General features: G+C 51.9%; 1 long non-coding RNA gene across 3 annotated transcripts; it reads right to left on the reverse strand.

The window, feature by feature from the left end:
• Positions 1-2,082: 2,082 nt before the first annotated feature.
• Positions 2,083-13,552, reverse strand: LOC114230601 (uncharacterized). Of its 3 annotated transcripts, XR_008556076.1 has the most exons (5): positions 13,134-13,552; positions 9,647-9,740; positions 5,990-6,230; positions 5,330-5,508; positions 2,083-2,312 (listed from the first exon to the last, which is right to left on the reverse strand). It is a non-coding gene; the product is annotated as an uncharacterized LOC114230601 (long non-coding RNA). The 3 variants fall into 3 exon arrangements; XR_008556075.1 differs by lacking the exon at positions 5,990-6,230; XR_008556074.1 differs by lacking the exons at positions 5,330-5,508; positions 5,990-6,230.
• Between the last annotated feature and the right edge of the window lie 222 nt (positions 13,553-13,774).

The following is a 13,774-nucleotide window of genomic DNA, read 5'->3' on the forward strand; positions in this document are numbered from 1 at the left end:
GGCCTGCCTCTCGGCCTCTCGGCCTCTCACCCGTGCCGTGCCGTGCGTTTAGGAAACCCAGCTCCGTCTGCTGCTTGTCCTGCACAAAACCCAAAGTGGGCACCGGAGGGCTATACCCAGGGCTTCCCCCTCCAGCAAAGCCCTGGGGAAACCCGTTCCTGCTCCCGACGTGGGGCCCCTGCTCTGTGCTGCCTCCATAGCCTGGACCTGCTGTGTTCGGACGGAAAGCAGCACACATTTGGGGGCCTTGTGGTCTGTGTGGAGAGCTGTATTCTGTGCATGTCTCTGAGCCGCTGCCCAGGAAAACTTGAGTGCAGGTCTTTCTCCCAGGCCTGGGGGTCATTAGTAGCACATCCCGGTCGAGCTGAGGAGGAAGCCTTGCTAATACTTACTGAGGGCTTTCTACCTGCCAGTCACTGTTGTAAGCAACAGCTCTGCCCTGGAGAGCCACTGTCCTCCTCATGGTACAGAGGAGGACACTGAGGCACAGAGGGGGCGGGGCCTTGCTTGCCCATTGTTCCAGGGCTGGTCAATAGCAGGGCTGGGACTTGAACCCAGGCATTGTGGTTCCAAAGCCTATGCCCTTAGCCCCTGAACTCCCAGCCACTGGACTACCTTCTGCTTCTGTCCCCGCCTCCTCCGCAGCCTGTGGGTTTCTCACCTGAAGTCACAAACACCCTCTTCTGGCTGAAACTAGTCTCACAGGAAGCCACTAACCAGTTGCCTGGGGCAAGTGGCAAAGACTTAGGGGTGGGGTGTGGGTCACCTGCCTGTCTTGGGATTCCTCCCTTAGATTGGTTCTGGGAAAAGTGTCTGTGGCCAGGTCACCTTGCCTAGCCATGTGGTGGGTCCCCGGGACTGGGGAGGGTGTGTGGTGCTGCCCCCTGCTGTCTGGGAGCCCTCAGGACCCCTTGCCCAAGGCTCAGGGGGGAAGGCCCCTGTGAAGTGTGCCTCTGAGCCCCGGCCTGCTCCAGGTCTGTGTACCCTGCACCCCCCGGCTCCATCTTTGGGGGTAAGTTGATCTGCAGAAGGTCTGCTTTCTCGAAATGCCTTTTCGCTATTCAAAGCCATGGCCCAGAGGGAGCTGTGCCCTATTTCTCATTTTCCAGCTCATCCTTCACCGAGAGGGAGAGCAGCGTGGCTCCGTCCCACGCGGCCTGCTCCTCCGAGCAGGAGGGGGGAGGACAGCAGTGCCTTCTCCGTGACACCTGACGGGCCCGGCATCCGGTGAGGCGCCCGACCAAGGAGATCTCAGCGTGTGCGGGCCTTGACTTTTGTTTAATTTAGATGTTTAATTCAGACTGAGCGCCCAAGATGGGGTGGCTCCACTGTGGTCCTCAGAGGCTAAAGGTCGACATTTGCCAAAACCCCTCACATCAGACCCGCCCTTTAAGAGTGCGGACCAGCATGAGGGCACTTTACCCACATTTATCTCATGTACCATCACCCTAGAAAATGGGGTCTGGGCGATTACCCCCCATTTTCCAGTTGAAGAAAGTGAATTTAGAAAGGTTGAGTAGCTTGCCCACTTTGCAGGGGGGAGTGGGGGGATGGAGGGGGCATTCGTGGCTTAAGATACATTGAATCCAATTTTAAAAGTCATTTTCATTGAGATTAAAAGCAGTGCAAGGTGGACACCAGGCCCTTGGAATGTTTTTCCCAGTCTGAGAGGCCCTGAGGGGCAGGCACTCTGGGTCCTCAGCGTGACCCTGGCGGGGTGGGGGGTGGGGTGTCTACCTGCCTGTTGTCCAGCCCTCCCTGGCTCCTGGAAGCTCTCCCCACACAGCCTCCCCTGCTGTCCGACAGCGCACGTCCTCAGAAGGGAAGTACCATGTGGCAAGAACCACTAAGCCCCGGCTGGCTGGGGTGTTGTCTGTGCACCAAAGGGCTGTGGGTTGGACTCCCAGTCGGGGTGGATCAAGGTGTGTACGGGAGGCAACCAGTCAGTGTTTCTCTCTCACATCAATGCGCCTCTCTCTCCCCCTCCCTCTCTCTCTAAAAATCAGTGAGAACGTATCCCCGGTGAAGATTAAAAAGCCAACAAAACAACAACAAAAAAACCCCCCCAATAAGACAAGAATCTTGGAGTTAAAAAATTCTTACAGCTTTTATGAACTTAAAACATTTTAGTACAGAAAATTCCAGACATAGAGAGGAGGAGACAGAGTCGTCCGGTGAAGCCCCATATACCCATCACCGACATCACCAAATGCTGCCCACGCTTGTCCATTTACCTCACCATCTGCTTCCCTGCCGCCCAGGTAATTGTGAAGTGAATCCTTATAGCAGATCGTATCATCATCAGCATGTACCTTCAAAAAAAAAAAACCACACGAAACTTAAACTTAACCACAGCATCCTTATTGCACCTGCAATTCAATAATGTCCCCTAATATTACCGAGATTCCGTTGGTGTTCACATTTCCGGAACATTTTTAAGCCCTACCCCTTTCTACTTGAGGAAGAAAAAGCCCGGTTCTGAAACGAGAATTTCTCAGGGGTGGGTCCCGTCCCTACAATCTAGCTGCTCCAGGGCAGACCGGTGGATTTGGGCAGAAACCCCCGGTTACTGAGTCTCTGAGGCCAATAAGCCCGTCATCGCCCAGCCAGCCCCGTTACAGCTCTCGCTGGGCCAGAGCCGTGCACACAGCGGGCCCGGTCAGTGCACGGAGCTTCTGGCCGGATGAGCACACGCAAGGGTGGGGCTGCAGCCCGCTGAGCTCATGCGGGAGGGCGGACTGCCCGCAGCCCCCTGCGTCCTCCCACCCACGCGGAGCCCGGCTGCGAGTGGCTGTCCTTGGCTTTCTGCGCAGCGCTCCACCCGCCAGCTGCCTGGGCCTCCTCTGGGACCCTCTTCTCTCTCTCTCGCTCGGGATACTTGACTGTGTTCCAGTGACTCCGTGGAACCCCACTTGGTGGGGCCTCCAACCTTCTCCTTGGTCTTGCCAAGTCACTGTTGAACATACAGCAACAGTTGACTAGGGCTGCGTTTGGGAGGAGGGGGGGACGGCGTGCACATGCCAAGTGCTTTGCTCATCTGTCCTTCCAGCAGCCCCGGGAGGCGGGTATTACTGTCACTGCCATTTCACAGCGAGGAAGACGTAAGGAGGCAGGTAAGTGGGTCCCTTGCTTGCTGAGGAAGGGGCGGTGCCAGGGTTGGATGTGGTCAGCCTGAGCAGGGGGTGCTCTCTGTTGCAACATTATCGGCTCCCAAATGTTGAGACTCGTTTTAGCGAACTGCTAGGCAACTTGGCTGAGGCCCAGACACTTGAGCCTTTTGAGGACAAATCTTGACAAGTTGGGATCTGCAGTCACCATGCACTTTTCCCTGCAATGTTCACATCTTCCAGAACAGACATAGTATGACTTATTATTATTATACACACCCTTATTAGGAGATTAGCTCAGTTGAATGGAATAAATTTTAGGTCATTCAGCCTCTAATTTCCTGGTTTGTCTTTTTTTTTTTTTTTTCATGGTTAAATAATAGCTTGAGTCACATAGTATATGACCGAGACAAGTTTGAAGGTTAGGAGGGATGGGAAGAGACTGGGTTGAGTACCTGAGGCCACAACCAAGACAGGATCCCTTCTGCCTATTTTGTCGCAGTTTTTGGTAGAAGGAGAATGTGACCTACAGAATCAGGGTCAAGTGACTTCAGAATTCTTAGAGGGAGAAAGGCTGGCACAGGCACCCATTTCTTTGTCCCAGTCGAGCAGAGTTCAGCCCGAGTGGCGTCCCCTGGGCTGAACTTTGGAGGAGCAGTTTTAGGTGGCGAGGGAGGCTCGGACCCCTGTCCGTTAGGAGCCCGCCCCGCCCACGGTGGAAGGCCTGAGGACTCCACAACTGGACACTAACCCAACTCCCTTGCATTCTCACTGCCTTCGCTTCTCGATGTTGCCTTGGTTTGCTTCAGCTTTCTCCCAACTCCTGCTGCCCTGAAGAAACAGAAGAGTGGGCAGAGGTGGACCTGACTAAGTAAGGAGCTTGGCAAAGCCCAAGCAAACACAGAGGAGTGGCACCGGCCACCTCACAGAAGAAAGAGAGGCGTGAGAGGCGGAAAGAGGCCAAGCAGACAAAGGGAAAGGAACCAGGAGCTAAGCGCTCACGGAGTGGATGGACACGACGTGAACTTCATGTAACGGTTTGCCAAGGATGGCGATGGGGAAGCCGTGGCAATGCCTGGGAAGTAATTTAAATCACCTACATCGTTTTCAAAAGTGGCACTTGCTGGGACACCTCTGGCTTTGCGTAGAGTTGGGTATGCCAGTCTCCCAGGATGCCCTGCTGTTCCGGGATGGTGTGTCTGTGGGTGGGGTCAGCCCTGGTGCACGGAGAGGTGGCTGGATCAGCCCCTCCCTGGAAGATGCAGAGCCAGTGACAAGGCTCCGTCACACCTATGGCTTCTCCTGCCGGCACGGGCGCCTCCTGCTCAGGCTCTCCAGTGAGTCTGCCGGGGCGGGGGGGGGGGGGGGGGGGAACCATGATGGAAGCCACCAGGCTGGGGTGAACTGATAGGGGCTTGGCCTTGTCCAGGAAGATCAGCCCTCCCTCTGCAAAATACCAACAGTTGGGGTAAGCTGGGAGAATTGTAGGAAAACCAAGGGCAAGAAGGAAAGCTTGCTTTTCTAGGGCTGTGCCTGCTCTGTGTTCAGAGGAGCTGGAAATCCACCAAGAGCGGTCAGACTCAGAACTAATGAGTGTGGCTGGTGGAGGGTCAAAGCAGTTGTTGTGAAGTTCATCGCTGCCTCTTTCTCTCTCCCGGGTCTCCCTTTCTTTTTTGCTGGTGTTGTTTGCTTTCACATACTTCTCTCTTTGCAGAATATTTATAACTGCCCTCTTCTTCTTTTTCATTCTCAATTCCCCTCCCCACCCCACTCTGCCTTCTTAGCATAACTTTTCCCTTCTTTTGGCCTTCCTTGTTTTACATCTGGATTCCCGGATGGTTTATTTGTCTGTTTCCTGAATCTCTTTCCTCTCCTATTTCTTATAACCCCACCCCCCCGCCCCTTTCCTTCAGCTTCAACTCTTTCCCCTAAAGACTTCCTTGGGCCACACAGGCCAGGCTTTTATTCTTGTTCATCTGTTGAAGCAGTGCTGGCAAGAAGGCGGCCACAGCCGGCAGGCGGGGGCCGCGGTGGCCGCGAGGACCTGGGTGTCCTTGGAAGAGGAGCTTCCTTCTGGAGAGGGGCTCCCCCTGTGAGGGTGGATGTGGCTGCCAGGCCGGCTGAGGGCTGGGGCAGATGGTGTGTCCTCCACGTTGTGTGGGCCTGGGCACCCGTGGCTCATGGACCCTGCCCTTCCCTGGGTGTCCAGGTGGGGGACGCACCAGGTTCCACCCAGAAAGGCTGGGGCTCAGGGGAGGTGCACCCCCTGGGCAGGTATCACTTGTAAAGCTCTGGGCAGGGGGTGGGATGACTTGCTGCGTGGGGTCAGCTTCTTGGGGGGAGTCTGGGTATCCTCTGGTCCTCGCTGTCTGGCTGAAGTTGGCCTGGGCATCTGGAGGACCTGGTGGGGGAGACAGAGGCAGTTTTCCAGCACAAGATCCTTCCTCCCAGCAGCGCCCACCCCCGGGGCCAGTGGGCGTTTTCAGGACACAGAAAGAATGCAGGACGTCGCTGGTAACCGTGAGGTACCTTAAAGGTTCTTGGCCACTGGGGAGCACCACACCCCCCACCTGTGGGAGGTCCTGAGGGTCAGCCCTGGTACTGATGGAAGCAGGTGGCACTTCTCAATGGGCGTGGTGGCAGAGAAATCCTAGAAGTTGCGGCCGCACCCCTCCTTGTCTGGCGTGGTGGGGAGGGGGATGAGAAGTGTCCTGGCTCTGCTCCCCAGCTGTCTGAGGCAAATCGACTGGAGTCCATCTGGCTGCCGCCCCAGGCCCAGGCTTGCTTCCCACCCTGGGGCGCCAATGCCATGGGGCGCTGGCTGAGTCCGTAGCAGGATCAGCCGAGAGCGAGCGCGAGGTCATGCTCTGCCTGGGGCACACCTGGAGCCAGTTGTGTCCGGGGGCAGAGGGGCCCAGGAGCACCAGGTGGACGCCGTGGGCCGGACTCTGCCTGGGCCCTGGAGGCCCGCGGCCACGTGCTTCTCTGGAAGTGCCTTCAGGGGCCCCCGTCGCCTTCTCCACACCTTGCTCTTTGGCCAGGCCCCCTCCTTCCTCCTCCTCATCTTCACTGATGCACAGTGTTCTCTGCCACTTTAGGAATGTACTACTGATGACATAGAAGCTGGAGAGAAATCTTTGCTTATATTTAATATTCTGTTTACAATTTACTTACGTTTTCTAAGACTTCAACCCTGGAGTCCAACTCTTAGAATCCAGTATTTTTTTAAACGTTTATTTTTTATATGTTTTTTTTTTAAAATTCATTTCAGAGAGTCGGGGGGGGGGGGAGAGAGAGAGAGAGAGAGAGAGAGAGAGAGAGAGAGAGAGAGAGAGAAACATCAATGACAAGAGAGAATCATTGATTGGCTGCCTCCTGCATGCCCCACAATGGGGATCGAGCTCACAACCCAGGCATGTGCCCTGACCGGGAAATCAACCTATGACTCCCTGATCCATAGGTCAGTGCTCAACCACTGAGCCGTTCCGGCCAGGCGGATCCAGTGTTCTTTAAAACTCTAGAACCACAGACCCAGGAGTCCTCAAGCCCCTCCTCCGGGGCCTTGTGGGTTTGGTGTGTCTGGTTCAAGGGCTACCCTAGACAGGAAGACCGGTGAGGGAACTGGCGATGCATTTTTTTCTCAGTTCTTCCCTCAACTCTGCCAGGAGCCAGCTGGGAGTAAGGGCCGGCCCCTTTGAGGTAGGGGTTCAGGTGGAGATGCGGATCCCAGCCTCCTTCGCCTTCTCCACCTGAAGCCAAAGCACAGGCCCCTTGAACCTGCGGTCTCGGCGCCGCCTGGCTCCTGCCACCTCCCTCTGCCTTCCCTCTTCCCACGCACCACGCTGTATAAATATTTACACCCCCGGCTGGCAGGCCTCTCTCTCCAGCTGCTTCCCTGTCTCTGGGAGAGCTTGTTCTCTCCCTCAACAGCTGCAGCAGATCTGGTTGCCTTTGGTCAGACGAGGGCAGGCCCTGGGTTGGGGCCTGCCGGCCCCTGGGGTGGAGGGTGCAGTTGGCGGGAGAAACTCAGATCTAAAGAAGTCACAGGGCCGTGGCAAAGATCCATCCTCTCTTCCACGGCTGCCTACGTGGCCACCCTCCAAGAGCCATCTGATCCCTGCTCTGGCTGGGGGGGTGGGTCCCGCTTCTCAGAGAACAGCTCCCCTGGGCGGGGTCTGCCCCACTCTGGGCTGGAGGACCGTTCCAAAGCAAACTGGCTGGTGGTGGGACGGACAAAACAGGAGCGCGGTTTACTTGAGAGGAGTTTACGGTGTACAGGTACGTACTATACCCTTGTTGACGCTGAAGCCGACTCCCCAGTTTGGAGCAAGAACCCCCTGGAGATTCTTCTTCCTTCCCACCAGCCCCTGTGCAGTGTACCTGGGGGTGGGGGAGGGGAGAGGACAGATGCCGCTTCCCCTGTCTTCCTTGGTGATCCAGGAAGCAGGAGTTTGCCAAGGAACCGAACCAGCCTTTGTTAGGTTCCCATGGGCTGGGCACTGTGGGAGGGACTTCCCCGTGTTCTCAGCTAATTATTCAAGGCCTAAGCCCAGCGGAGTTCTGAGCCTCCCGGTGTGTCTCCGCTGCCCGCCCTCGGATGGCGGCCACAGAGCAAGCAGCAAGCTCCCGGACCAGAGTCCAGTCTTTCTCTGGTCCCTTCAGGCTCAGCAAGCGCCTCCTAGAGCCAGCCAGTGGACCCCGATCTCGCCTGCCTGCAGTGGGTGCCGGTCACCTGCGGCCACCTCCCCTCCCGTGCCTCCGTTTCCCCCACATCTGTGGGAGGTAATTCATCTGTGCTCCACAAAGCATTCCAAATTCAGCACAAGAACAGGTTTTTAAAAAACAACGTGGTGGGCCCTAGTCGCTTTGGCCCAGTGGATAGGGCGTCGGCCTGTGGACTGAAGGGTCCCAGGTTCGATTCCAGTCAAGGGCACGTGCCCGGGTTTCGGGCTCAATCCCCAGTCAGGGGGGGGGGGGGCGGGGGGCGTGCAGGAGGCAACTGATCAATGATTCTCTCTCTTCATTGATGTTTCTGTCTCTCTTTCCCTCTCTGAAATCAATAATAAATATATTTAAAAAACAAAACAAAAACACACGACATGGTGGTTTCATTTCACTCCGTTTGCTACGTATGGGGCAGGGGTGGGTGTGACCTAAGAGTCTGTTCAGGCACTAAGAAGAAGGTGTGTCCAGTGCTTTGGGGAGGCCGAGGAAAAGGAACACAGGGATGAAAGGGCCTGGATTTCACATTCAACAACCCCAACATTCAAGGAGTGGAGCCCCTGGGGTGGAGGTGTGGGATGGGGAGGGGGTTTGGGTGGGGGCCAGGGACAGAGGCTCCAGTCTCCCTGACCCACACTTGTACCAGAAAGGAAACAGATTCAATCGAAATCTCAATTTCTCTCTCCCTCTTCATGCTCAGACCCCTTCTGGGACTAGGGGGAAATCTGGGGTCCAGGGTGCCTGCGTGAGGCTGCAGAGACAGCCTGGCCCAGTGCTTGGGACTCAGTGGCTAGAGAGCCATGGGCAGGCGGGACAGGGGAGGAGAGGGCTGGATGTGGGCTTGGGGGGAGTGTGCAAGGAGCAAGGTGGGAAACCACAGCGCAAGCCATGCAGCTGCGAGATACTCCTGTTGCTTGCCTCCCCACCCCCAAAAGGTAAAACAAAACCCAAATAAAAGCCTGACCTGGCAGATATTAATACCCCAGAGCCAGGGCTGGTGTGCGAGCCGCCGCCCCCTTCTTCCCCCTTCTGTTTCTATAAGCGGCTGACATAAATTTAGCGAAACCACCCCACCCGTCTGAGGACCTAAGATCTCAGAGCAGTGGGACTCTTTACCCTGAAAGCCCCTGTTTTTCAGAGCTGAGAGCTTTTTTATATTCCCTTTGGGAATGGAATGCTCTCCATCTAAAATAATTATTTTACTGCACTCATCTATTCCTCATAAACTTAAAAAAATATTTTATTGATTTTTTTTACAGAGAGGAAGGGAGAGGGGTAGTTAGAAACATCGATGAGAGAGAAACATCGACCAGCTGCCTCCTGCATACCCCCTACCGGGGATGTGCCCGCAATCAAGGTACATGCCCTTGACTGGAATCGAACCTGGGACCTTTCAGTCTGCAGGCCGACGCTCTATCCACTGAGCCAAACCGGTTAGGGCATAGATAAACGTTCTGACACAGGATGCCTTGCTAGAAAGCTGACCCTATAGATGCTCTACCGCTTAAAATGGTCAACTCCGTGGGGACGATGGCTGGTTGGATCCAATGGCATATTTATTGTGAGGTCATTTTTCGTGACATCTGTGCATGTTCACCTACATTTCGCTGTTGCCCGTCACACCGAATAGTGGTTATGGCTAAGTTACCAAAGTAGAGAATTACTTATTGAGGGCCTACTGTGTGCTAGGCATTGTGCCAGGCACTGGGGGTTGAGTTGAGAATGGAGAGAATCTGCTCTTGGGGCATACATCCTGGTGGGAAGGGAGATGTCAAAAAGTTAAATGATTACAAAAAACCCGACAACGAACATCATACTTAATAGCGAAAGACTGAATGCTTTCTCCCGAGACTGCTATCAAGGTGAGGGTGTTCACTTTCACCGTGCCCATTCAACATCACACCGGAAATCCTAAACAGGGCAATAGGGCAAGAAAAAAAAAAATGATGTATAATAGTGAAAGAAAGAAATTAAACTATTCCTTTTAGCAGATAATACGATTGTCCATGTTAAAAAACAAAGTGAACATGTAAAAACAAAACTTAAGGAATGTACCCAAAAACCTTCTTATAACTAAAGTGACTTTATTAGATTATAGGATACAAGGTCAATGTACAAAAATCAACTGTATTTCTATAAGCTAATAATGAGAAATTGGAAACTGAAAATTTAAAAAGTTACAATAGTTACTCCCTCCCAAAAAATATTAGGTATAAATCTAGCAAAACATATGTAGTATCTGTATGCTAAAAACTATAAAACACCAATTGAGGAAATAAAAGAAGATCTAAATAAATAGACATACCATTTTCATGGAGTAAAAGACTCAACATTGTAAAGATGCCATTTCTTCATGAATTGATCTATAGACTTAATGCAATTCTAATAAAAAGCCCTGTATGATTTTTTTTTTTTTTTAGATATAGACAAGCTGGGCCTACATTTATATAAAAAGGCAATGGAACTAGAATAGCTAAGACAATTTTGAAAATTAAGAATAAAACCAGAGGAATTACACCACCTGATTTTAAGACTTACTATAAAGCTACAATAATCAAGACAGTGTGGTATTGGCAAAGGAATGGATACTCAGCTCAGTGGAACAGAATAAAGAGACTCATTCCAGTATGGCCAACTGATTTTTTGGATAGGTGCAAAAATAATTCAATGGAAAAATGATAGTCATTTCAATAAAGTGTTGGGATTGGCCATCCATAGGCAAAAAGATAAAAAAATAAATGAACCTCAACCTAAATTTCACATTTTACATAAAAACTAACTTCCAATGGATTATAGATATTAGTGTAAAACATAAACTACAAAACTTTTAGAAGAAAACAGAAAATCTTAATGACCTAAGGTTAGGCAAAGAGTCCTTAGATGTGACGCCAAAAGCATGATGCAGAAAAGATAAAACTGATAAATTAGACTTCATCAAAATTAAAAACTTTTGCTCTGTGAACATACTTTGTTGAGAGAATGAAAGGATAAGATACAAACTGAATAAAATATTTGCATATCATATTCTGACAACATAACTGTATCTAGAATATATAAAGAACTCTTAAAACTCAACAGTAAGAAAACAACCAATCAATTAAAAAAAGGCGAAAACACTTGACCAGACATTTCACCAGAGGACATACAGTTGGCAAATGAGCTTATGAAACATGATCACCATCATTACCCATTAGAAAAATGCAAATTAAAACCTTGAGATATCATAAACTGAAATAAGATACCACTACACACTTATTGGAATGACTAAAATTAAAAAGTACAATAATAAGTGCAGGTTAGTATGTGGAGCAACTGGAAACTCTTAGATATTGCTGTTGGAGATGCAAAATGGTATATCAATTCTCAAATATGATTTGGCAGTTTTCTATAAATTTCAATATACTTTTACCATATGACTCAGCAATTCTGCTCCTAGTTATTTACCCTAGAGAAACAAGAATTTATCTTCCCACAAAAATCTGTACACAAATGTTTATTGCAGCTTTATTCTATATGGCTCCAAACTGGAAATAATCCAGTCCTCCAACAGGTGAATGGATAAAAAACTGGTGGTATACACATACAGTGAAATATTATTGTTCAATTACAAGGAATGAACTATTAATACATGCAACAACACGCATAAATCTCAAAGGCATTATACTGTATGAAATCATACAGACTACATGATTCCATTTATCGGGCATTCTGGAAAAGACAAAATTGTAGTATAGAAAACAGAGCAGTGGTTGACAGAGTTAAGGGGTGGGGGAGGATATGTCTACAAGGGGATGATGGAACTGTTCTGTTTCTGGATCATGGTGGTGGTTTATGAATCTGTTCACATGTTAAAATTCATAAAGCTATATACCAAATAAAGGTCAACTTTACTATATTTTAAGAAGTAAAGTGTGTAGGAATGTATACTAACAAACCGAATGAAATAACTACTTTGAAGGAATTAAACATTCCATGTGGACTTAAGAGAGAAGGCTGATACCTTGCCTTGATGGGGGAAGAGAGACAGCAAAAATGGCACCAAGAATGGTTGAGGAAGTGATGCTTGAGCTAGGTTCTAAAGGGTGATTTAAAATTTATTTGGGCCAAAGGAAGCTCCATTCAGTAGAAGAAATAGCATGTGTCAAGGCCCTGGGGCAGGAGGAAGGACTATTCATTTTCATCTGAAACTGAGAGCACAGGAGTGGCAGTGGTGGGAAGAGGAGGAGGCTAGAGCAGTAAAAGTATCAGATTTTGCTGGGCTAAGAGTTTGGTTTTTATTCTAAGAGGGATGAGGAGCCAAAGGTTTTAGGCAATTGTAACACAACATCAGATCTAGGTTTTTTAAAAAGACCACTTGCACTGCCATATGGAGAAAGGTTTGAGGGCAGGGATGAAGCCTAACTAAGTATGCAGGAAATGTGGAGTTGGAAAGAACCCCTAACATAGTTTCTCAATCTTGGTACTACTGACATTTTGAACCAGAAAAACCTTTTTGTATGGGGGGCTGCCTCAGGGCCTGCCTTATCCAGGGCTGGGGGCGGGGCCAGAAAGTGATACAGATCAAAATTGTCAGTTGACCATTTGATGACATCTATAGTGAAGAATCCTTTTGCAAAATGCATACCCCAACCCGGATTTGTGTGATGTAATGAGGCCCGAAGCAGGGTTTGGTTACCTAGAGTGGCTAGGCATATTCAAGATTTCAGCCAGGCAATTTTAGGCCTATTTATTATCCCTACTTTAGAGGCGAGGGCACTTGAGGCTTTGGTCAGTGCCTTGGAAAGTCACAAAGACATTATCTGGCTCCAGAATGGCCCAACTTTAAAATCCTGGAGCACAGAGTCTCAAACCTTCGTGTCAGAGTCACTAGTAGAAAGTTTACTAAAATGCCCATTCCTGGCCCCACCCCAAAAGCGCCTGATTCACTGGGCCTGGGTCCAAGCTGAGGAACCTGCATTCCCCAAGCACTGGTTACATCTAAACCAGGCACCTCTCCGACAGCACTCGGCCCTCCCTCTACTCCAATCCAGGGATTCTGCGGCGGTCCCAGGGTCTCAGGTAGCAGAGGTTGGGGGGGGGGGGGGGGGGGGGGAGGAACCAAATCCGAAGAATTTGGGGGATTTTGCAAATGACCTGGAGCCGGGGAAGAACTGTAACGTCGCGGGGCTCTAGGAAGACAGGTCCTGCGCTGCCACGAGGGCCAGGAGGGGACTCTGGGGAGGGAGTGGCCTTGAGGGCGCTTGGCGAAAAGGCCTAGGGGTCCAGCGGTCCAGGGGTCAGCGGCCCAGGGCCCCACACTCTCACCTGCCTCGAGGTGCGCCCAGGGTCCAGACCGGTCACTGAACAGATCCGTCGCGTTTCCCTAATTCCGAAGACTTTCGCTTTCCCCCCTTGACAAAACCTAACACCCCCTAAGCCAAAAATACCCGGCGAGGCCCTCCCCTCGCGGAGACCGGCTGCCAGCGAGCGGGGAGGACCCGGAAGTCGGGCCCCGGCCGGAGGACCTGGCGCGGCGCCTCCCAGTCGGAAGCGGCGGTGCAGGTGAAGGGGCGGCCTCTGCGCACGGCGCGGGGAAGGAACCGCGGGGCGCCCTGCCGGGCCGGAGGCGGGGAGGGCTGCGCACGCCTCCCGTCGCGCTTCCTGCCGGGCGGTGGCTCACTGCCGGTCCCGACACCATCGGGCACCTGCGGAGCACCTCTCCGCGGGGACTGACCGGCTCAGGTCCCCAGATCCACCCCCCCATCCCCCCCCCCCCCCCCCCCCGGCCGTGCCAGAAGCTGCTCCCCGGCCCGCCGCGGCGTGGATGGCCGGGTCAGCGAAGGGTTAAGGAGGCTTGCTCCCTCCCCTCGGCTGCCTCCCGCTTGGAAAGTCCCCGAAATGACGTTTCAACCCGACAATTAAAAAAAAGGGTTTAATTATAGAGGCAGGCTCTGGGAGCTGGAACC

Source organism: Eptesicus fuscus, chromosome 5 (assembly GCF_027574615.1).
Source record: "Eptesicus fuscus isolate TK198812 chromosome 5, DD_ASM_mEF_20220401, whole genome shotgun sequence".
Classification (NCBI taxonomy): domain Eukaryota; kingdom Metazoa; phylum Chordata; class Mammalia; order Chiroptera; family Vespertilionidae; genus Eptesicus; species Eptesicus fuscus.